Source organism: Tamandua tetradactyla, chromosome 13 (genome assembly GCF_023851605.1).
Source record: "Tamandua tetradactyla isolate mTamTet1 chromosome 13, mTamTet1.pri, whole genome shotgun sequence".
Classification (NCBI taxonomy): domain Eukaryota; kingdom Metazoa; phylum Chordata; class Mammalia; order Pilosa; family Myrmecophagidae; genus Tamandua; species Tamandua tetradactyla.
The window spans coordinates 33,921,168-33,945,823 of NC_135339.1; the positions used below are offsets into that span (position 1 = coordinate 33,921,168).

General features: G+C 38.1%; 1 protein-coding gene and 1 pseudogene across 9 annotated transcripts in view; both read left to right on the forward strand.

Annotated features, from left to right (window-relative positions):
* The window catches only part of JMJD1C (jumonji domain containing 1C), a 326,266-nt gene that overhangs the window by 68,077 nt on the left and 233,533 nt on the right, over positions 1–24,656 (forward strand). The window lies entirely within an intron of this gene.
* LOC143653839 (KATNB1-like protein 1 pseudogene) lies at positions 387–24,551 on the forward strand (annotated as a pseudogene).

Consider the following 24,656-nt stretch of genomic DNA (forward strand, 5'->3'; position numbering starts at 1 on the left):
TGTGTGCAGATCTGGGAGGGCTGATGTATATATGCACAGAGCTTAGGGGTGGGGGGATGGGGTTGTGCAACTGTATGGTCTGGGGACAGGTGTAACCTTGGTATGAAGGTAACTGCCTGCTGTCTTTATTTAGCAGTGGGCCGCTTGCAGTGGGCGAGGAGGGGAAGGTGGGTCTCAGAAGGGTTGGAGTGTGACTGTCTTTGTGCACGAGAGGTGGGTTGGGCTGGGGCAGGCATGCACACACTTGGGATGGGAGTGTGGGGCATGTACGCACAGGGGGTGTCGGGGTGGGGGCGTTTGGAGCGCGGGAAGAGGGGTGGGTTATAGCATTCAGGTGTATGGAGTGTGGGGTGCGTTGGGGGTCTTGGGGCTACGCTGGTGAGGATAGTACGTTCAAGGAACATGGCTTGGCTTACTTCCCAGTTCCCGTTACCTTGTCTGTGCACTCCTGAGGGACCTGGGGTTCCATTTGGAAAGGGGCATGTTAGGCTCTTTGTGCCAGCTGAACTGTCTGCAGTTCTTTGTTTCTCAGTTTTTCTGCTTTTGCAGCCAGGGTCTTTTAGTGACCTCCCAGGTCACTCACACCCTGGAATCACTGTCTCAGTTGCCTTTCTGTACCTTCTCTCCTACAACTAATTTTTTAAAAATTATTTTTAGTTTATATCTTATGTATTTCTGTGACAGTATTAGGGAATTATGTTATACCATACATTTATCAATTACTTACCTCAAAAAATGGATTTGAGGTGGTTTCTATCAATAAAATAGATAAAACAGAAATGGGATTTAAAATTCATGTAAATTGAGATAGGCTCAATATAAAACATAGGCATATGAAGTAATGGTAATTAAGTGTTTAACACTGAACTTTTTTGTTTGTGTGGAGGTGGTAAGAAGGAGGGATGTGTTGTAGTCTGAAATTTTTAATTATTTGATAATGAAATGAACATTTTCAAAGAGCGATTTTTCCTAGCTCAAAACAGTTAAAAATGAGTTTTTTTTTTTTTCTTTTAAGTAAATGTGTTAGTTTGAAAACTGCCAGAATGCGATATACCAGAAATGGAATGGCTTTTAAAAGGGAATTTTTTTTTTTAACTTTTTTTATTGTGTAGTATAACATATATACAAAGCAAAGAAATGGAAAAGCAATAGTTTTCAAACACTCTTCAACAAGTAGTTACAGGACAGATCCCAGAGTTTGTCTTGGGCTACCAAACAATCCTCTCCTGTTTTTCCTTCCAGCTGCTCCAGAATGTAGGAGGCTAGAGGGCTTAAATATTTTTTATCATCACGTTCAACTTTTTTTTTTTGTGAAAAATAACATATATACAAAGAAGCTATAAATTTCAGCACTGCACCACAGTTAGTTGTAGAACATATTTCGAAATTTGACATGGGTTACAATTCCACAATTTTAGGTTTTTATTTCTAGCTGTTCTAAAATACTGGAGACTAAAAGAGACAATAGTCTAATGATTCAGTGTTCATATTCATTTGTTAAATCCCATCTTCTCTGTATAACTTCACCATCACCTTTGATGTTTCCATCCCTCTCTTTTGGGGTGTTTGGGCTATGGCAGTTCTAAATTTCTCATATTGGTAGGGTCTGTCACTAATACAGGGTAGGGAGATGGAACTATCTGATGTTCTGGAGAGGCTGGGCTAGGGTTCAGGTCTTATCTGGACCAGGGACCCATCTGGAGGTTGTAGGTTTCTGGGAAGTTATTCTTTTACCTGGAACCCTTGTGGAATTGTATATATTACCTTAGGTGTTTTTAGGATTGGCTGGAAGGGTCCTGGTTGGGGATTGGCAGGTTATGATAGGTAGCAAGGTCTAACTGAAGCTTGCATAAGAGCAACCTCCAGAAGGCTGAACTCTGACTCTATTTGAACTCTCTCTGCCACTATTACTTTATTAATTACATTTCTTTTCCCCCTTTTGATCAGGATGGAATTGTTGATCCCACAGTGCCAAGTCTGGATTCATCCCTGGGAGTCCTCTCCCACGTCGCCAGGGAGACTTTCACCCCTGGATTTCATATCCTATGTAGGGGGGGAGGGCAGTGATTTCACTTGTAGAGTTGTGCTTAGAGAGGCTGAGGCCACATCTGAGGAAGAAAAGAAATCCTCCAGAAGTAACTTTTAGGCATACCTATAGGTAATCTAAAATTCTCTGCTACCTACATAAGCTTCAGAAGAGTAAGCCTCATGATCGAGGGCATGGCCTATTGATTTGGGTTTCCCTGAAGTTTTTTGGACACAGTATCAGGGGATTCCCTGATGGTAAGGTTTAATAGTTCCATATTATTTCTCCCCTCTCTCAGGGAACTTTGCCAATACTTTTTGATTATCTGCTTAATATACTCTATGATGTATCCAGGCATTACAATACAGGATTAAAGGACCTCCTTCTTATTCTGTGCTCCATGTGTTTCAGTTGTTCAATTGAGTTATACAGATAGGTTGCATTAGATTATGGACTACAGAAAATTTCAGTTCCAGACCAAATAAAACTTTCTTCCGTTGGTCTCAAAGAGTATGTGTGGTTCTACAATATAGACACTGTCTTCCTTACCCCTATTTTCTGAATTACTTTAACCTCAACCTGTTTGGCTTCATTCTTATCTCTAAATATCAGGTTATATATACAAAACAGCCTCTTAAAATCCAGAAATAATAATCACCACTCCAGACTTAATGTTTTTGCTCTAAAAGCTTACAATCTAGGCCCGTTTTCATAAGCATTTTCTAAAAGTGATCATACCATTCTTGTTCTTCTGTTTCTGGCTTATTTTGTCTCACCAAATGTTCCACATGTTCATTCACGTTGTTGCACACCTCACGACTTTGTTCGTTGTTGTAGCAGCACAACCTTTGTTCAGAACTATACACATCGTTAGAAAATTTACTTCTCTGTTGATGCATCCTTTAGCCACCTGCATTCATCAGGCATCATGTAGAGGGCACAAAGTCCACAGTCCATCAACATTCTCAATTTTAGACAATATGTTCTGAAGATAAAGAAAACCAATAAACACACCATCACCAAATAGGAAATCTAAACCTCCTCTTAGCTCTTATCCCTCCCCCCATTATTTACCTCTGCTGTTGCTGTGATAGTGCTGATGGTTTCCTTTTGAACATGGCTCATAGCATGCAATAGCAGTTATTCCAAAGAGAAAGTTTTTGTCGCTTTTTTTTTTTGTCATACGCAGGCTCTGGGATTCGAGCCTGTGTCTTGTCTTGGGTATTTCAGACGAGAATTCTGCCACTGAGCAGCCCTTAGAAAGGGAATTTAATAAATTACAAGTTTACAGTTCTGGGTCTGTGAAAATGTCCTAACTAAGGCATCCAAGGTAAGATACCTTAATTTAAGAAAGTCAATGCATTTGGAGCAGCTCTATCAGTTGGGAAGGCACACCGGTCCCTTGCTCCTCGGCTCCATTGCTTTTAGCCTTACTTCCTGGGGGCTCCTCACTTTGCTGTTCCGGGGCTGGCTTTCATTCCTTGGCTTCAGTTGGCTCTGTCCAAGTTCTGGCTTGCTTTACAACTCATGGCAACGTCTGCTAGGCTCCAGGCATTTCCAAACATACATCTATCTTCTCCAAGTGTTGGCATCTGTGTTAGCTCTCCTGAAGTTTCTGTAGTCATTTCTGACTCTCTAGAAAATGTTTCCTCTTTTAAAGGATTCCAGTAACCTAATCAAGACCCACCTGGAATCGGTGGAGTAACATCTCCATCTTATCCAAAGTTCATACCCCAGGGGTGCCAAGATGGTGGCTTAGCAAGGTGTGGGATTTAGTTCGTCCTCCAGAATGGTTACTAAAATGGTCAAGAACAGTACAGAACAACTGCTGGGGCCCTGTCAGTAACCAGACATATAGCGTACCCCAGTCTGGAGTAGCTGGACTGCTTGTGAGCCCCTGAGAACCATGAGTGCCCCAAGCTGTGGCGGCCAGCGCCCCTCCCCTACAGGCTGCTTTCCAGAGGGGAAATGAAAGGGACTTTTGAGCCCAACTAAGCTCCAATTGTGGAATTAATTCACAAATTTTCAGTACTAAAAATAGGCCCCCAGGTCAGCTGAACCTCATCAAAGTGGAGGTTGCTCATTTTTGGCCCAGTGTGGAGGGACCAGGGCTGACAGACAAAAAAAAAAAAAAAAAAAAAAAAAAGAACCAGGCTTTTTGGATCGGATAGCACATAATACTTGAAAGGGTCTGGGCCCTGAAGGAAAGGAGAGGGCACGTAGCATCTGAAGGTACACAAAACAACATACCAAGTTATGCTCTTGATTGGCAAACACAAGGAACGGGGGTCCTGCTCTGAGAAGGATTTTTCTCTTTCATTTTTGTGGCTGTATTTCTACAAAGGCTTGACTGCCTTTGAATACAGCGGCAGGGCTTCTCAGGCTGCAGCTGCCCCAGGCATAGGCAGAGACAAGCTTGTTTGAGAGCTTGTGTGGAGCCTGTGCCTTCTCCAGGAGAAGGGTGGGGCCCTGCTCAGGTGGATTCCCTCCCGCAAGGAATTCAGACCCTAAGGTTTGTAAAATTGAAGTGATTAAAGCCAGCCTACAACCTCTCCTCTGTCTCCACCATTCCCCCAGCAGGGAGAGTCTACTGAAGTTAAAGGTATCGCATCACCTTATGCTGGTGGGACCTGCAAGCAGACAAGTGCCACATACTGGGCAGGATCGGAAAAACAGAGTCCAGAGACTTCACAGGAAAGTCTTTCAACCTTCTGAGTCTCACCCTCAGGGAAAGCTGATGCAGATGACTCTTTCCTCCTGACAGGAGACCAGTTTGGTCTGAGAAAATCTGGCTGGGGTTTATAATACCTAAGTAGATCCTCCTAAGGGTTGGGGGGAAAGGCACCATACAGGCAGGGCAAGAAACAAGAAAGCAAGAACTGAAAAATTCTGCTCTGTTAAACAAAGCCTAAGCTAGTGTTCCAGAATAAGCTAAACTGAATGTCAAAGAGCAGAAATACAACAAAGTCATCCAGCAAGAAAATCCTGGGTAAAAAGAAGTGGAAACAATCTCCAGAATAAACTTATTAAGGTAATTAAATACCTAGACACCAGCAAAAAATAAAGAATCATAGTAGGAAAATTGAAGATATGGCCCAGTAGAAGGAACAAACCAAGAATTCAGATGAGATACAGGAGTTGAAACAATTAATTCAGAATGTTCGATCAGACATGGAAAACCTCATCAAAACTCAAATCAGTAAATTGAGGGAGGATATAAAGAAGGCAAGGAATGAACAAAAAGAAGAAATCGAAAGTCTGAAAAAACGAATCACAGGACTTATGGGAATGAAAGGACAGTAGAAGAGATAAAAAAACAATGGAAACCTATAGTGTCAGATTTCAAGAGGCAGAGGATAGGATTAGTGAACTGGAGGATGGGACATCTGAAATCCGATAAGCCAAAGAAAAAATAGGGAAAAGAATGGAAAAATATGAGCAGGGACTCAGGGAATTGAATGACAGCATGAAGCACATAAATATCCATGTTGTGGGTGTCCCAGAAGAGAGAAGGGGAAAGGAGGAGAAAACCTAATGCAGGAAATTACCACTGAAAACTTTGCAACTCTTATGAAAGACTTAAAATTACAGATCCAAGAAGTGCATCGTACCCCAAACATAATAGATCCAAATGGACGTATTCCAAGACACTTACTCATCAGAATGTCAGATGTCAAAGAGGAAGAGAAAATCTTGACAGCAGCAAGAGAAAAGCAATCCATCACATACAAGGGAAACCCAATAATACTATGTGTAGATTTCTCAAGAGAAACCGTGGAGGCAAGTAGACAGTGGGATGATACATTTAAATTACTGGAAGACAAAAACTGCCAACTGAGAGTTCTATATCCAGCAGAACTGACCTTCAAAAATGAGAAATTAAAACATTTTCAGACAAAAAGTCACTGAGAGAATTTGTGACCAAGAGCCCTGCTCTGCAAGAAATACTAAAGCGAGCACTAGAGGCTGATAAGAAAAGACAGGAGAGAGAGGTGTAGAGAAGAGTGTAAAAATGAAGACTATGAGTAAAGGTAAAAAGAAGAAAAATTAGATGTAACATATAAAATCCAAAAGGCAAAGTGGTAGAAGAAAGTTCTATCTGTATAGTAATAACACTAAATGTTAATGAATTAAATTTCCCAATCAGAAGACATAGACTGGCAGAGAGGATTAAAAAAAACAGGACCCATCTATATGCCGTCTCCAGGAAACACATCTTAGATCCAAGGGTAAACATAGGTTGAAAGTGAAAGGTTGGGAAAAGATATTTCATGCAAATAACAATCAGAAAAGAGCAGGATTAGCTGTACTAATATCCAACAAATTAGAATTCAAATGTGAAACAGTTAAAATGTATTAATAAAAGGAACTATTCAACAAGAAGACATAACTGTTCTAGTTTGCTAGCTGCTGAAATGCAACACACCAGAGACGGATTTACTTTTAATAAAAGGGGATTTATTTTGTTAGTTCTTCAGAGGAAAGGCAGCTGACTTTCCACTGAGGTTCTTTCTTACGTGGGAAGGCACAGGATGATCTCTGCTGGCCTTATCTCCAGGCCCCTGGGTTCCAACAACTTTCCCCTGGGTAACTTCTTTCTGCATCTCCAAAGGCCTGGGCTGAGCTGCAAGTGCCAAAATGAGGTCTGCCAAGCTGCTTGGGCTGTACTACAGTGTGCTCTCTCATTTAAGCACCAGCCAATTAAGTCAAATGTCCTTCATTGCAGCAGGCACACCTCCTAGCTGACTGCAGATGTAAATCAGCAACAGATGAGGTTCATGTACCATTGGCTCATGTCCACAGCAACAGAACTAGGTACGCTTACCTGGCCAAGTTGACAACTGAATCTAACTACCACAATGACCATCATAAATATTTATGCACTGAGCCTGAATGCTCCAAAATACATGAGGCAAACACTGAAAAAAGAAATAGACACATCTACCGTAATAGTTGGAGACTTCAATTCCCCATTCTCATCAGTGGACAGAACATCTAGACAGAGGATCAATAACGAAACAGAATTTGAATAATATAGTAAATGAGCTAGTCTTATCAGACGTTTATAAACAGTCCATCCCCGAACAGCAGGATACACCTTTTTCTCAAGTGCTCATGGATCATTCTCAAGGATAGACCATATGCTGGATCACAAAGCAAGTCTCAATAAATTTTAAAAGATTGAAATCATTCAAAACACTTTCTTAGATCATAAAAGAATGAAGTTGGAAATCAATAATAGGCAGAGTGCCAGAAAATTTACAAATATGTGGAGGCTCACCAATACACTATTATACAACCAGTGGGTCAAGTAGGAAATTACGAAAGAAATCAGTAAATGTCTTGAGGCAAATGAAAATGAAAACACAACATAAAATTTATGGGATGCAGCAAAGGAAATGCTAAGAGGGAAATTTATTGCCCTAAGTGCCTATGTCAAAAAAGAAGAAAGGGCAAAAATCGAGGAATTAACTGCCCACTTAGAAGAAGTAGAAAAAGAACAGCAAACGAACCCCAAAGCAAGCAAAAGGAAAGAAATAATGAAGATTAGCGCAGAAATAGAAGTTCACACCCACGATTGGGCAGGCCACATCCCTGCAGAAATAATCTAATCAGTAGTTACCATCTTACTGTATTTAATCAGGATTAAAAGGAAGATTGGATCTGGATTCAAACATGGCTCTACTGGGGTACAATAATACTTTCAAACCAGCACAGTAATGTTTAATGTTAAAATGAGTAATGTTATTTATAATGGTTTTCTGTTAATATGGAGATCTTCATATAACTTTTTAAGAATAATAGTTCTCAGTTGAAGCCAGGGACAGAACATCACACCTAAATATACTGTTATTTCTATAGTTATTTCTATGAGTTTTAAAGATCCAGCTTTATAAAATGATAGAATTTTGAATATGGAGTGATAGGGTAAATAATTTATCTCATAATATAGGGTAAATAGTTTATCTCATGATATTTGAAGCCTATTTTCTTATTCAAATATTAGTTGTGTCAGGTGGTATTTGACAAGTATTGGGTAACAGTTAATGATTGAACTATAAGGAGGATCCCAGAGTTAAAATCTATTCAATTATTTATTGAATGCATACTAGATATCAGGCTAGGCCTGATTTTTGTAAATATTAACTGTCATGAACTGGATATATTTTACTTTGGTTCTGGAATATAGTTAAGTTAGTTGGAAACATCTGATCACTTTAGATCTTGCTTTTTAAGGTTTTTTAGATACTAGCACCACAGCTTTTATCTTCTGGCTAATTTTTCTTCATTACCAAGGTAAAACCCTTATGAATACTCCCCTCAATGCCCTGGAAATTACATGGTTAATTGTTCTGTTCGGAACAGAATCTGTGCTTGGCTCTAGTGAGTGCTTGGAATTTCACCCTGTAACCTTCTAGGTGTTTCTTCTTCCACATTCAGATAATTTCTTCAGGCAGTTCGATCTCATCAGTACTCAGCTCAATGCTTAGGGGCCCCCTCTGGAGATACTTCTTTCTATAGCTCAGGTCTTTCTGGTACTGTGTCCTACGAATTCTAGCCCCCTTGACTTCTCTAACCTCCTTGCTCTTCTCTACAGTTTATAGAGACACTCCTCTACTACCAAGTACCACGTGGTTCCTCTTCTTTCCATTGTGGCCTGGAAATTCTCTTCAGGCAGTAAGCTGGCATAATTAGAAAACTTACCTATTTTGTTTTCCATTTCTCTGGGTTTACCTTTCTTTGATTACTTTTGTTCAGCCTCTTAAAAATTGTTTTGACTATTTTTTTGATGTTTTTAATTGTTTTAGTAGGAGGGCATGCTAGTTTATGTACTGTAGAAAAGCCATATTCTTCTAATCCAATCTTGTGGTGGCAGACCTTCTGTTGAATGGGACCTTTTGATTGGGTTGTTTGCATAGAGATGTGACCCTGCGCATTTAAGGTGGATCTTAATTGGACTCCTTTAAGCGGGAGACATTTGGGAGAAAGTCACAGATGCTTGGAAAACAAAATGCGCCAGGAAATAATAAGAGATTAAATCTAGAATTTGACCTGAAGACACTATGAGAGGACCCTGGAATCAGAAGCTGAAATCAACAAACCAGAAGCAAGGAACAGCAAGCAGATACCAACCACATGCCTTTCCAGCTGGCAGGTGTTCCAGATGCTAGGAGCCTTTCTTGAGAGTATCATGTTATTGATGCCTTAATTTGGACATTTTCATGGCCTTAAAACTGTAAATTTGTAACCTAGTACTTCTCCTTTGTAAAACCATATCCATTTCTAGTATATTGCAGCTTTAACAAATTGAAACAGATGGTAAATCCAGATACTACTTCACCGTGTCTAGAAGTGAAAATTTGCTTACTGATAGATTTTTATCATTAAATTTGACTTAAATAAAATATCCATAGTAAGTACTCAGTAGATTTAGCCCTGAGATGGCAAGACAGTGGCTTGTTAGAAGTGTTTATTAGATTAAATGATTTACACATTGGAAAATTTAACATAGAGACCTGAAATTTAGGGTTCTTTTAACAGATTGCATACGCTGATATTCTGTGTGTATTTCATCAGTTTGCTGGAGCTGAGAAGTCTCCTGCTTTAGTCAAGCCATGCCTTTAAGTTGCTGTTTTTATTGCCCTTTTGTATTCACTTTATTTATATTATCTGCTTTGTCCCAGTAGAGCTTCAGGTCTGTTTTGATTATTGTCTTTATCATTATTGAGAAGAGTGAATGTTAACTATGATTTTGTGACTAATACGATTTTGAAATATTTAGTTATACCTTCTTTTGCAGTAAAGCCGTGACTGCTGCTTTTCAAATATCATATTCCTAAAGAAGTCTTTATGAGTACATATATATATATATTTGCGAGTCATATATCTAGAAAGTAAATTATTTTCATTGTTTATGGTCTGGTTTGTTGAGAATCAAATATAAGAGCTCACATCAATGAGCTAAATCATCAGCTTTTCTTTTTGTTGCTACTTTTTTTTGTAAAATTGGGATACATACTAACCCTTTTAAGACTATAGTTCAATGGAATTTAGTGTATTCACAATGCTATCTAGCCACCACCTCCGTTTTCAAAACTTTGTGGTCATCCAGAGCAGCACCCCATATATCATTAAATATTCACCCCCTGATTATTATTTCTGGGTTTTGAGAGGCTGTTATACATATATAACCTGATATTTAGAGATAAGAACAAAGTCGAACAGGTTGGGGTTTAAGTAATTCAGAACATAGGGGTAAGAACGACACTGTCTATATTTTAGAACCACACGTACTCTTTGAGACCAATGAATGAAAGGTTTATTTGGTCTGGAACTGAAATTTTCTGTAGTGTATAATCTAATCAATCTGTCTGTATAGCTCATTTGAACAATTGAAACACATGGGGCACAGAATAAGAAAGAGGTCTTTTAATCCTGTACAGATTATTGTAGTGCCTGGATATGTCTTAGAATATATTAAGCAGATAATCAAAAAGCATTGACAATCCCCTGAGGTATGGAAGAAAAACTATTAAACCTTACCATCAGGGAATCCCCTGATACTGTGTCCAACTTTAGGGGCATCCAAATCGATAGGCCATGCCCTCGATCATGAGGATTAGTCTTGTGAAGTTGAAGTAGGTAGCAGAGAAGCTTAGACTACCTGTAGGCATGCCTAAGGATTACTTCTGGAGGATCTCTTTTGCTCCTCAGATGTGGTCTCAGTCTCTCCAAGCCCCACTCTGCAAGTGAAATCACTGCCTTTCCCCCTGTGTGGAACATGACACCCTGGGGTGAAAGTCTCCCTTGCAACATGGGAGAGGACTCCCAGGAATGAATCCACAGCTGTCACCATGGGATCAACAATTCCGTCCTGATCAAAAGGGGGAAAAGAAGTGTAATTAATAAAGTAATAGTGGCAGAGAGAGTTCAGATGGAGTTGAGAGACTACTCTGGATGTCGCTTGTATGCAAGTTTCAGTTAGACCTTACTACCTATCATAACCGCCAACCCCCAACCAGGACATTCCAGCCAACCCTAAAGAACACCTAAGGCAACATAAAAGATTCCACAAGGGTTGCAGGCAGTAGAGTAACTTTCCAGAAACCTACAATCTCCAGATGGGTCCCTGGTCCAGATAAGTCCTGAATCCTAGCCCAGCCTCTCCAGAACACCATATAGTTCCATCTCCCTACCCCATATTAGTGACAGACCCTTCCATATCAAAAATTTAGAATTGCCATAGCCCAAACAACCCTAAAGTGAGGTGTGAAAATATCAAATGTGGTGGTGGAGTTATACAGAGATGACAGGATTTGGCAAATGAATATGACTGCTGAACCATTAAATTGATATATCTTTTAGTCTCTGGTATTTTAGAACAGTTAAAATTAAAAACCTAAAATTGTGAAGCTGCAACCCATGTCAAACTCCGAAATATGTTCTACAGCTAACTGTGGTGCACTGCTGAGATTTATAGCTTCTTTGTATATGTTATTTTTCACAAAAAAAGAACAAAAAAAGTCATTTGTGATAATAAAAAAATATTTAAGCCATCTAGCCACTTATATCCTGGAGCAGCTTAAAGGAAAAATATGGTAGCCCATGACAAACTGTGGGATCTGTCATCTAATACTTGTTGAAGAGTGCTTTGAAAACTATTACCTTTTTATTTCTTTGCTTTTTATATATGTTATACCATACAAAAAAAAGGTTAAAAAGAAAGTTCACCCCCGGTTCTCCTCTCCCACCATCCTGGCAGCTGCTAATCTACTTTCCATCTCGATGGACTTGCCAGTTCTGATTATTTCACTTAAGAGCAATCATACAATATGTGACTTTTTGCGTCTGTTTTCTTTCACTCTGCATAATGATTTTGAGGTTCATCCAATATAGCATGTATCAGTAAATACTTTGGTTGTTGTTAACCTTTTTTGGTCTTAAAATTTAGTGATATTTATTTGTAGTGCATTGCAGGTTGCTCAGTTATGCCCGTATTTATTTCTGATTGCTTTGCAAGTTGCTCAAGTATGTATCAGTTTTTTTTATTAGAGTAATTATAGATTTACAGTAAAATTGTGTGAAAAATACAGTGTTCCCATATCTCTCTCTCTCCCCCCATTGTTGATACTTTGCATTACTGTGGTACATTTGTTATAATTCATGAAAAAATATTTTAATAATTGTGCTATTATCTAAAGCCCATGGTTTATAATAGTATTCACTATGTTGTACAGTCCTGTGTTTTATCTTGTAATTTTTATTCCAGTAGCATATATATGACCTAATATTTCCCCTTTAACCACGTTCACATATAATTCAGTGCCGTTAGTTACTGTTGTTGTGCTTCATTATGATCTTTCATTTCCAAAACTTTACAACAAAGCCACAGTGAAATTGTGTACAAATTAAACATTGACTGCCCATTTCCTACCCTAAACGCAGCCCCTGGTAACCTGTTGTCTAGATGATAACTCTGTGAGTTTGCTAATTCTGATTATTTCAAATCAGTGAGATCATACAGTTTTTGTCCTTTTCTGTGTGGCTGTTTCACTAAGCATAATGACTTCAAGGCTCATCCATGTTATCGCATGAGCCAGAACATCATTCTCTTTTAATGTTGATTAATATTCCATTGTATGTATATATCACATTTTGTTTATCCATTCATTGATTGATGGACAATTGGGTTGCTTCTATCTTTTGGGAATTATGTATAATCCACAGCTAACATCATACTCAGTGTTGAAAGACTGAAAGCTTCCCCTCTAAGATCTGAAACAGGGTAGAGATGTCCACTGTCAACACTGTTATTCAGTATAGCCCTGGACGTTCTAGCCAGAGCAGTTAGGCAAGAAAAGAAATAAAAGGCATCCAAATTGGAATGGATGAATTAAACTTTAAGTTTTTGCAGAAGACTTGATCCTATATATAGAAAACCCCAAAATTTGATAATAAAACTACTAGAGCTAATAAACAGATTCAGCATAGTGGCAGGAAACAAGATCACCATGCAAAAATTCAGTAGTGTTTCTATTACATGAGTAATGAACAAGCTGAGGAGGAGATCAAGTAAAAGAGCCCATTTACAATAGCAACCAAGAGAATCAAATATCTAGGAATAGATTTAGTCAACGATGTAAATTACTTTTACACAGAGAACTCCAAAACAGTGCTAAAAGAGATCAGAGAAGACCTAAATAAATGGAAGGGAATTCTCTATTCATGGATTGGAACACCAATGTTAAGATATCAGTTTTATCTGAAATAATTTACAGATTCACTGCAAACCCAATGAAATTTCCAATAACTTATTTTTCAAAAAAAGGGAAACCAATTATCAAATTTATTTGAAAGGGTAAGGGCCTCAAATAGCTAAAAAAAATCTTGAAAAAGAGGAATGTAGTGGGAAGACCCAAACTTCTTGACTTTAATTCATATTACAAAGCTGCAGTGGTCAAAGCAGCATTGTACTTGCACAATAATAGATATATTGACCAATGGAATCTAATTCAAAGTTCAGAAATACACCCTCACACCTATGGCTAAGTGATATTTGACAAGGCTGCCAACTACACTGAACTAGAACAGAACAGTCTCTTCAGCAGATGGTGCTGGAAGAAGTAGATATGTATATGGAAAAGATGAAAGGGGACCCCTGTTTCACACCGTATAGAAAAAATGACTTAAAATGGACCAAAAACCTAAATATAAAAGAACCAGGGCTATAGGACTAGAAGAAGATGTAGAGAAGCATCTTCAGGATCTTGTGTTAGGCAGTGGGTCTTCGACTTTACGTCCCAAGCCCAAGCAATGAAAGAAAAAATAAATGGAACTTCCTCAAAATTGAATACTTTGCATCGAAGGCCTTTGTTAAAAAGGTGAAAAGGTAAGTTATTTAATGGGAGAAAATACTTGGAAAACACATATTTAGTAAGTATTTAATATACAAAACAATATAAGGAATCCTAAAACTCAAAAATAGACAAACACCCAGTTTAAATATTATTCTTACTGTTAGGGAAATGCAAATAAAAACCACAATAAGATATCATTCATACCCTAGAATGACTACTATTAAAAAAGCAGAAAACTTGAAAGCATTGGAGAGGATGTGGAGAAATAGGAGCACTCCTTCATTGCTGCTGGGAAAATTAAATGGTACAGTTGCTGTGGAAGAGTTTGACAGTTCTTCAGGAAGCTATATATAGAGTTAACCATATGACCTGACAATCTCACTACTAGTTGTATATGCAGAAGAATAGAAAAACAGGGAATTGAACACATATTTTCACACTGATTTCATAGCAGCATTATTCACAGTTGCCAAAAGATGAAAACAACCCAAGTGTTCATCAACTAATGAATGAATAAATAAAATGTGGTATGTACACATGAAGGGGTATTATTCAGTAGTAAGAAGGAATAAAGTCCTGACGCAGGTTATAACGTGGATAAACTTTGCGAGCATTATGTTAAGTGAAATAAGTCAGATACAAATGGACAGATACTATATAATCTCACTGATGTGAACTAATAATAATATGTTAACTCATAGACATATAAAGTATATAATACAGGTTTCTCAAATATAGAATGAGGCTAAAGAATGAAGAGCACTTGCTTGATCTGTGCAGAATATGTAACTAGATTGAATTTAAACCTAGTTTGGAAACGGACAGACATGTCAGTAGCATATTGTTGTTAGAATCATTAACAGTACTAAATGGTATGTGAAGGGAATGTTTAGAGTCATGTATGTATCACCAGAAGGAAAGGTGAAGGTAAAAATGTGGAAATTTATAACACAGTAAATCTTGTGTAGATAGTGTCTGTGATTAACTGTGGAAATATAAGAATGTTCTTTCGTGAACTAGACCAAATGTACGACACTATTACAAGAAGTTAATTATAGAGGGGTATATGGGAAAAATATTACTTATTGTAAGCTATGAGTTGTAGTTAACAGTAGTATTTTAATATTCTTTTATCAACAGTAACAAATATACCACACCTGTATTAAGGGTCATTAATGGAGGGGTGGCATGAAGGGGTAAGGGTTATGGGAGGATTTGAGTTTTCTTTTTTTCTTTTTATTTATTTTCTGCAGTAATGGAAATCTTCTAAAATTGATCATGGAGATGTATGCATAACTATGTGAGGATACTATGAGACAATGACTGTATAGTTCAGATGGTTTCTGTGATGTGTGAATCTATCTCAGTAAAACGATTTTAAAAAATCAAAACATGTTCAATGATACAGTTTTATCATATTTGTAAAGAGGTAACAGACACTTTATGAAACAATTTATTATATGTGTGTCTTTAAAACCTATTCAGGGCATGCAGTACATTTGAATGGCCCTGAATGGGGCCCAGCCCAGGATCCGAGGAGTGCTTTAGACTGCTAGACATGGCTCATCAGTAGCAGCAAGGGCTGAACTGAGGCACCATGGTACCATGAGACACCAGTGTTTGAAATTATGGCATCTAAAACCCACAATGTTAAAAAACGGAACTTATGTAATAATATTGATGGTCATTCCATTGATCTTCCAGAAAAAGAATCTCTAACTTCACTATTAAGAATATGAAGGAGGTTAAGAAGTCTCCAAAGCATTTGGCTGCTTACATAGAACAATTGGACAAGCTGTGAAAAGCCCAAATAAACTACATAGGGGGATCTGTTGGGAAAAGAAAGTGCATCATCCTTTTCCAAATCCTTGGTACAGAAAAAAACAGTCCCTTAGAAATAGGGAATGTGACATAGCAAAGAAAATGAAATGGCTTGTATCAACCATCTGCCTGAAAAATTATGCCTTGATTGTCAAACATATTTAGAACATACTTGTCTAACTCCGGTGATTCTGGTTCTTCCCATACAAAAAGCCCATCATCAAAATATAGTGGTGTTTTTACTGAGGTATCTCAAGACCATGAGACAGTGGCAAAAAATTTGTTCAGCCAGAATTTGAGATTGATAGTAGCTGTAGCTTTCTGGAGGGAAAGGAGTATAAGTGAATCTGATAAGAATAGAAGATTTTGGAGTAGTGAATAGCCTTCCTGTGTTCACCAGTAGTTACAGAGAAAAAAAGAAAACAACAGTACATCTCACTTGGCTGCTGTGTAGACTTGTTGCCTCTAGTAAAGTCATTATGTAAAAGCAAATTTGGGGCGGGCAGTGGTGGTGCAGTGACAGAGTGCCATGCCAGGTTCGATTCCCAGTGCCTGCCCATGCAAAAAAAAAGAAAACAAAAGAAAGAATATATAATAATTGGTTTAAACCGACTTCAAGCAGTTATAAAAGGTGGTGGTCAGAACTATCTATCATCCAAAAAAGAAATTATAAATAATGGAAACATTCAGATTTTACAGCAACAGTAAAATGGATTGTGGGAACAGGAATACCATCCAACTTTGGTTCCAGAATATACTGGCAGTATAGCTAAGGATGTAGATGCTTATTTATTACAATTGCGTTGAGAGGTTTCATCTACTAAAGAGTGCTTGGTTATTCAAAATATCCCTGGACTATCTGATTTCCAAAAAGTCTCTTCTGAGAACTGTGAACTGTGAAAAAACTGAAAACCACTTTTTTTTCTTTTAATAAACCATTTAATGAAACCGCTAATGAAACTCTTAGCAATCTATTTCACACTGAAGCAGAAAATATCCAAAAGAAGCAGTTTCAGCTTCAATGAGGTGAAAGTACGCTAAGAAGATTGTTCACCTTTGCTGCAATTGGGATTTATGTGATTATTTGGTAACATTGTTTAAGAACTGCTAGATCTAGAATGCAATCCTGCATATTGCATATGAATATAATTTATACTTTGTGAAAAGAATAAGATGGGACTTATCAGTAGGGACCATGAAGACCAATTATCATTGATTTTTTAAGATTGTATTTTCTAAGAAAACACTTAATGTGTGCAGTTATTTTCTTATATTGAAAAGACTGAACATTCAAAATATAGCAGATAATCAATGTAAAACGTTTTTTGTCCACATTGAAATACTGTGTTTGCAAAATGCCTTAAATATTAATAAGCCAATGTGTGATATCCTTTGTTGGAAAGGGCAGGCCCAAGATGGTGGCTTAGTAAGGTATGGAATTTAGTTCGTCCTCCAGAGCAGCTAGTAAATAGCCAGGAACAGTACAGAATAACTACTCAGGCCACATCAGTGACCGGACACATAACGTACACCAGTCTGGAAAAGCTGAACCAGCTGTGTGCCCACCCAGAACCTGGATTCCCCTAAGCCGTGGAGGCCGGCACCCTCCCCCCCCCTGACAGACTGGGTCCCCAAGGGGAAAGAAAAGAGACTTTTCTAACAGCAAGGAGCTGAGCTCAACCAAACTCCAAATGTGGAATTAGTTAACAAATTCTGACTACTAAAAATGGATCCCCAGCTCAGCTAAACCTCAGTAAAAGCTAAAGTTACTAGTTTTTGCCCCAGTGCAGAGGGTGCAGGGCTGATGGAAAAAGAAAATAAAAGAAAAAAAACCAAACAGAGGTTTTTTTTGGATCAGACAGCACAAAATACTTGAAAAGGTCTGAGCCATGAAGGAAAGGAGGGGGCACATAGGACCTGGAGATACATAGAGCTACTGTACCAACTTATAAGCTCTTGGTTGGCAAACCCAAGGAATGGGGATCTTGCTCTGAAAGGGGTTTTTCTTTTCTTTTTTGTGGATGTGTTTCTACAGCTTAACTGCACTTTGCATATACAACTGCAAAGGTTCTCAGGTTCCAGCTCCCCCAGGCAAGGGCAGAATTAAGCTTGTCTGAGAGAAAAACAGGCTGGCTGGTCAGGTGAAAGGAAGTAATTCCCTGGAGACTGTGTATTGTCCAAGAGAGGGGTGAGACTCAGCTCAGGTGGAATCCCTCCCTGGAGGAATTCAGACCCCAGGGTCTGGAAAACTAAAACAATTAAAGCCCGACTACAACCCCTCTTCTGTCTCAACCATGGCCCCAGCAGGAAGAGTCTGCTGAAGTTAAAAATTCTGTATCACTTTATGCTGGTGGCACTCACAGGCACACAAGTGCCACATACCGGACAGGATAGGAAAACACGGTCTAGAGCCTTCACAGGAAAATCTTTCAACCTACTGGGTCTCATCCTGGTCTGGGAAAATCTGACTGGAGTCTATAATACCTAAGTAACCCTCCTAAGGGGAGGTGGTGGTGGTGGGGGGGGAAAGGCACCATACAAGCAGGGCAAGAAACAAGAAAACAAGAACTGAAAAATTCTGATCTGTTAAACAAAACCTAAGGTAGAGGTCTAGAAAATGCTGAGCTGAATGTCAAAAAGCAAATAGCCAACAAAGTCATCCAGCAAGAAAATCCTAGGTTTTTAAAAAAGTGAAAATAATCTTCAGAATAAACTAATGAAGGAAACTGAATGTCTAGACACCAGCAAGAAATAACGAATCATACTAGGAAAATTGAAGCTATAGCTCAGTCAAAAGAACAAACCAGCAATTCAAATGAGATACAGGAGTTGAAGCAGTTAATTCAGGATGTTCAAACAGACATGGAAAATCTCATCAAAAATCAAATCAATGATTTGAGGGAGGTAATTAAGAAGGCAGAAGATGAACAAAAAGAAATCAGAAGTCTGAAAAAAATCACAGAACTTATGGGAATGAAAGGCACAGTAAAAGAGATAAACAAAAAACAATGGAAATATGAAATGTTAGATTTCAAGAGGTAGAAGATAAGATTAGTGAACTGGAGGACGGTCATCTGAAATTCAACAAGCAAAAGAAAATATAAGGAAAAGAGTGAAAGAATATGAGCAGAGACTCAGGGAATTGAATGACAACATGAAGCACGCAAATATATGTGTTGTGGGTGTCCCAGAAGCAGAAGAGAAGGGTGAAGGAGGAGAAAAACTAATGGAGGAAATTATCACTGAAAACTTCCCAGCTTTTATGAAAGATTTAAAATTACAGATCCAAGAAGTGCATCATACCCCAAACAAAATAGATTCAAATAGACGTACTCCAAGACACTTACTAATCAGAATGTCAGATGTCAAAGAGAAAGAGAAAACCTTGAAAGCAGCAAAAGAAAAGCAATCCATCACATACAAGGGAAACCCAGTAAGACTATGTGTAGATTTCTCAGCAGAAGCCATGGGGGCGAGAAGACAGTAGTATGATATATTTAAGATACTAAAAGAGAAAAACTGCCAACCAAGAATTCTATATCCAGCAAAACTGTTCTTCAAAAATGAGGGAGAAATTAAAACATTTTCAGACAAAAAAATCACTGAGAATTTGTGACCAAGAGACCGGCTGTGCAAGAAATACTAAAGAAAGCACTAGAGGCAGATAGGAAAAGACAGGAGAGAGAGGCATGGAGAAGAGTGTAGAAAAACAGACTATCATATCAGTAAAGATAAAAAGAAGAAGAATTAGATATGACAGAGAAAATCCAAGTTAGTTTGGAAATGAGACGTCAAAGAAATCAAGACTAATTAAGAGAAGAAAAAGGAAACAAAGCCCCAAAACCTAATTTTGACAAGCATTTATCTTAAGTTTCCTTTACCTTTATCTTTTAGCTAAGTACTCCTAAAACAGTAATAATTATCATGCTCTTTATATTCAGATCTCAGTCTCTAACAAAAAGAGATTTTATCAATCACAATATGGTTTGTTAGGTTGAGGTAACAAATGTCTGTGGCTTAAAACAAAGTTTAGTTGTTTGTGTTCTATGTTCATTACATTTTGAGAGAAGGGTGGTGTTCATCTTCTTCTTAGACACCATGATTATTGTTTATGTGCTTTGAATTTTCAGTCATTTCTCTGAGTCCCCACTGAAATTTTTCCACTTTTTTTCTCTATTTTTTTTTATTTGTTTGAATTCAGTTGTTCTGTCTTCTACTTGGCTATTTCTGTCTTCTGCCTTGTCAGATCTGCTGTTGTGTTCTCCAGCACATTTTTTATTTTATCTACAGTGTCTTTCTTTGCACAATGTCTGTTATTTTCTGTGTATTCTTTCAAATTCTTCTTTATGCTCTTCTAAATATTCTTTATCTCTCTGTACACATTTTCCTTCATTTTTTTTAAATGACTGAGGAGATTATTTTGAACATCTTTTAATAGGTATAGCAGAAACCATGAGTCCTCTGACATTATGATTTGTTTTTTGGGGCCATTTCTTCTTGAGTTTTAGTTTGCTTTGTGATTTTTGCTGCCATCTAGTCTTCTGATTATCTTGATGGATCTATTCTCCAGGTTAGTTTCTCTGGCTTGTCTGAGGTATAGTTGTTGCCTGGTTTTTTATTAAGACAGTGTTTTAACAATCAAATAATCAGTATTTCTCAGCCAAAACAGGGCCAAGTGCCTATGTATGGGGTGTAGACCAGCTGTAATGTGCCTAGGATAGGCTCTGGGGACTCTGGAGAGCCTCTGAAAAGCCCTCTCTTTTCCCCTGTACTCTTCCTCCTTTGCAGCAGATGACACAGTTGGGTGACTTAATCGACCTCAGAAGCCATTTTCCTTCTGGAGCCCGCAGAGCCTGACCAGACATGGCCGAAAGTACAGAATTCTTGGGCCTTTACTTCACCGGCCATAATCTGGCTTAGTATGGGACTGTGTCCTCCTCCTCATGGAGTGGAACGTGTCCACAGCTGCTGCGATCTGCAGCGGTCCAGCAGGCAAGGATCTGGGCACTTGCTGCTATTTTACCTTAAGGGTAGAGGATAGGCACCAAGACCCAGGGTTCAAAATATAGTTTTGTCCATGTTTTCTCAAGCTTTCTGTCTCTCGCTAACTTGATCCTTGAAATGTCCTCCCCTCTCCCCTGAGTCCTCAGACAGTTGATCCAGACTGTTTCTGTGTTGCTCCTGTCTGCTTTTGGGAAAGAAGTAAATTTTGCTGTTCCCTCCCTAATCTTCTATTTTGGAAACTCCTCCTTGGTACCTTTTTGTAGTGCTCTCCAACAACTTGTATCCTGCTGTGGTTCTCTGTGGGTTTTGGTCTCTGTATCTGAATATGGGTAGGGAGCTGTCTCATTGCTGTGAGAGATTTTTTTTTTTCACATAGGCAGGCACCGGGAAACTAACCTGTGTCTCTGGCATGGCAGGCAAGAACTCTGCCACTGAGCCACCGTTGCCCGTACAACTGTGAGAGATTTTATAGTTTGTTTCCCAGATGGGAGGTAAGAGGAATCCCAGCCACTGCCTCTTGGTACTTCCTGAGTTACATGGGACCAAGTAACAGGGAAGAGAGCAGACTGACCATTTACCTCTGGGAGGCAAGTTTCCTACCTGATATTTTTTACTTTCTTAGATTCAGCATTTGTAGGATCCTTCTCCAGTCTTTACCTTCCTCCAGAGTTTTGAACAAGTGAGATGTGTACGTTTTTTTGCTGACTCTGGGGAGCAGTTTTCTGTAGTTTATGCCATGTTGATGCTGTCAGCCTCACATAATGTTTTTTTATAACTGTAATCTTTTAAGAATATTTAAAAATCTGTGTGCTTTCAATGGAAATGTTAGTAACAAAGGAAGCATTAAAGTACATTTGATTACTCATTGCATATTTAATGATATAGCATAATGTATAACATTTTTTTTCACTGTGCCAAATCAAAAATTGTGTGAATAAGTACTTTGCCAGTTTCTAATCTTTTTTATTTGGGTGGGAAAAATAAATGTTTTTAATTTTTCAGAGTAGGTCTCTTCTTATTAGTGGTAAAAATAAAAAAAATTAAGTATACAAGCTTTTAATTTTTTTCTGCGAAGTAACATTTCTGGAAGTATGATAATGTGGTTAAGATACTATCTGTTTGGTATTCTTTCATATACTTTTAGTATCTAGTATTATAATATCCTTAAGTGTAAGAAAGTCTTAATGTCTTGTGTGTTGCGTCATTTTACACCTCATGGAAAAATTAAGAAATACAGGACAATATGAAAATTATGTAGAAAAATGGCACCCTGAAATTTTTTTTTTCATACTAGGAAAATTCTAGATTTATGGAAAAAATCATGTAGAAAATACAGAGTTCCCATATATCCCCCTCACATGCACAATTTTCTCTTTGCACTAGTTTAGTACTTTTAAGAATATATTTACAATTGCACTGTTAATTATAGTCCATAGTTTACATTAAGATTTGCTGTTTCTGTTGTACAATCTTATGTATCTTTTTAATGCCCATTTAACCAGTTTCAAATGTATAATTCATCCATGTCGATTACATTCACCATGTTGTGCTACTATCATTAACAAAACTTTTCTGTCACCTCAGACACATTCTATATAAATAAGGCATTAACTCCCTATACCCTGTACCACCCTAGCCCCTGGTAATCCATTTTCTAGTTTCTGGTTCTATAAATATCCTTTTTCTAATTATTTCATATCACTGAGATCACAGTATTTTTCTTTTGTTTCTGGTTTATTTCACATAACAATGTCTTCAATGTTCATCTGTGTTCTTGTATATATCAGAGCTTCCTTTGATTCTATATCCAAATATATTCTATTGTATTTTCATAACAGTTTGTATATCCATTCGTTTGTTGATGGTTCCTTGTGTTGCTTCCTTTCTTTAGCAGTTGTATATAATGCCACTATGAGCATTGGTATGCAAGTATCTGGTCAAGTCCCTACTTTAAGTTCTTTTGGGTGAATATAAAGTGGGATTGCCAAATCATAATGGTAATTCAATACTTAACTTTCTTAAGAACCACCAAACTGTTTTGCACAGTGCTTGCACCATTTTACATTTCTCCCAGCAGTGAACAATTGTTCCTATTTCTCCACATTCTCTTCAGTGCTGGTCATTTTCCTTTTTTAACGTTAAGCAATCCAGTAGTTACGAATGTGGAGGAAGTTGTTGCGCAGTGTTTTGTGATACCACAGGCTCAGAGTACAACAGAAAATTTCAGTAAATAACCACTTTGTTATTTGTACAGCATGAAGGGTCCAAAAGCGCAGTGGAAGAAATCCCAGGGTGATCAGTAACTGCTTGGGTTGGGGTCTGTAGGTGGCAGAGTCCATTGAGTGTGTTATTTATCCACCCTGGGGAATAGGGGGCAGTGGTACTACTGATGGGACTACTTGTTCTTGATTTCTGGCTTTAAGCTCTGGTCATCCTTTTCATTACTCTTCATATCTCTTTAAGTTGTAGAATGGAAATAGACTGAAATATGCTTGCACAATAGATGAGGAGGTGGTGGAAGGGGTAAGTGAGGGGTAAGTCTGGGAGATGGCTGCTGAATGTGTATCCGTGACTTTCTAAGCAGTGAAGTGCATCTTGTGGTTTTGATTTTCATTTCTGTAATGACTAATGACATGTTGAACATCTTTTTATGCTTTTTTTTGGTCATTTTCATATCTTCTTTGGAGAAGTGTCTCTTAAAGTCTCTGCCCCATTTAAAAAAGTTTTTTTTATTATGAAATATAACATATACAACAAAGCAATACATTTCAAAGCACACTGCAATTTGTTATAGAACAGATTTCAGATTTTGGTATGATTTACAGTTCGAAAATTTTAGGTTTTTCCTTTTAACTGCTCCAGGACACTGGAGAGTAAAAGAAATACTGATATAATGATTCAGCATTCATACTCATCTGTTAAATCCTATCTTCTCTGTTATAGCTCCACCTTCTCCTCTGATCTTCTCCCAGTCTTTAAGGGAATTTGAGCCATGGCCATTCTAACTTTTTCATATTGGAAAGGGCTGTCATTCATGGGATAGGGGGATGAAACTAGTTGATGTTCTGGAGAGACTGGCTACTCTGCATTTCAGGATTTATCTAGTCCAGGAACCCATCTGGAGGTTTTAGTTTCTGGAAAGTAATCATAGTGCATGGAATTTTTGTAGAATCTCAGATAAAGCCCCAGATGTTCTCTAGGGTTGGCAGGGATGGTTTTGGTTGGGGTCAGACAAACTGTGGCAAATAGCGATATTTAGCTGAAACTTGAATAAGAGTAGCCTCCAGAATAACCTCTCATCTGTTTGAGCTCTCTCAGGCACTGGTACCTTAATTTTGTTTCAATTCTTTTCCCCCTTTTGGTGAGGAAGGCATTGTTGGTCCCATGGTCCCAGGGCCAGTCTCATCCCTGGGATGATCCTACCTTGTCAGGGAGACTTTCAGCCCTGGATGTCATATCCTATGTATGTGTTTGGTGGGGTTGGGGTGGGGATGGGTAATGATCCTATGCAGAGTTGGGCTTAGAGAGAGAGAGAGAGAGAGAGAGAGAGAGAGAGAGAGAGACCGCATCTGTCTGCTCCATTTTTTAAACTGTTTTATTTGTCTTTTTGTTGTTGGTTTTCAGATACTGGGTTTCCAAATATTTTCTCCCATTCTATAGTGTGTATTTTTAATGTCATGATGAGGTACATTTTATTTTGTTTGGTTTGAAGTCTAAGAAATCATTGCCTAATACAAGACTTTGATGGCCATTTCCTATGTTTTCTTCGAGGAGTTTTAGACTTTGGGTTTTTTGCATGGATAGGTACTGGAAATCGAATGGTTTTGATACATTTTGAATTAACTTTTTTTTTTTTTTTTTTTTTTTAAAGGAAAGACAGAGAGAAGGAAGGAAGGATAGAAGGAAGGAAGGAAGGAAGAAAGGGAAACATTTTTAAACATTTTCTT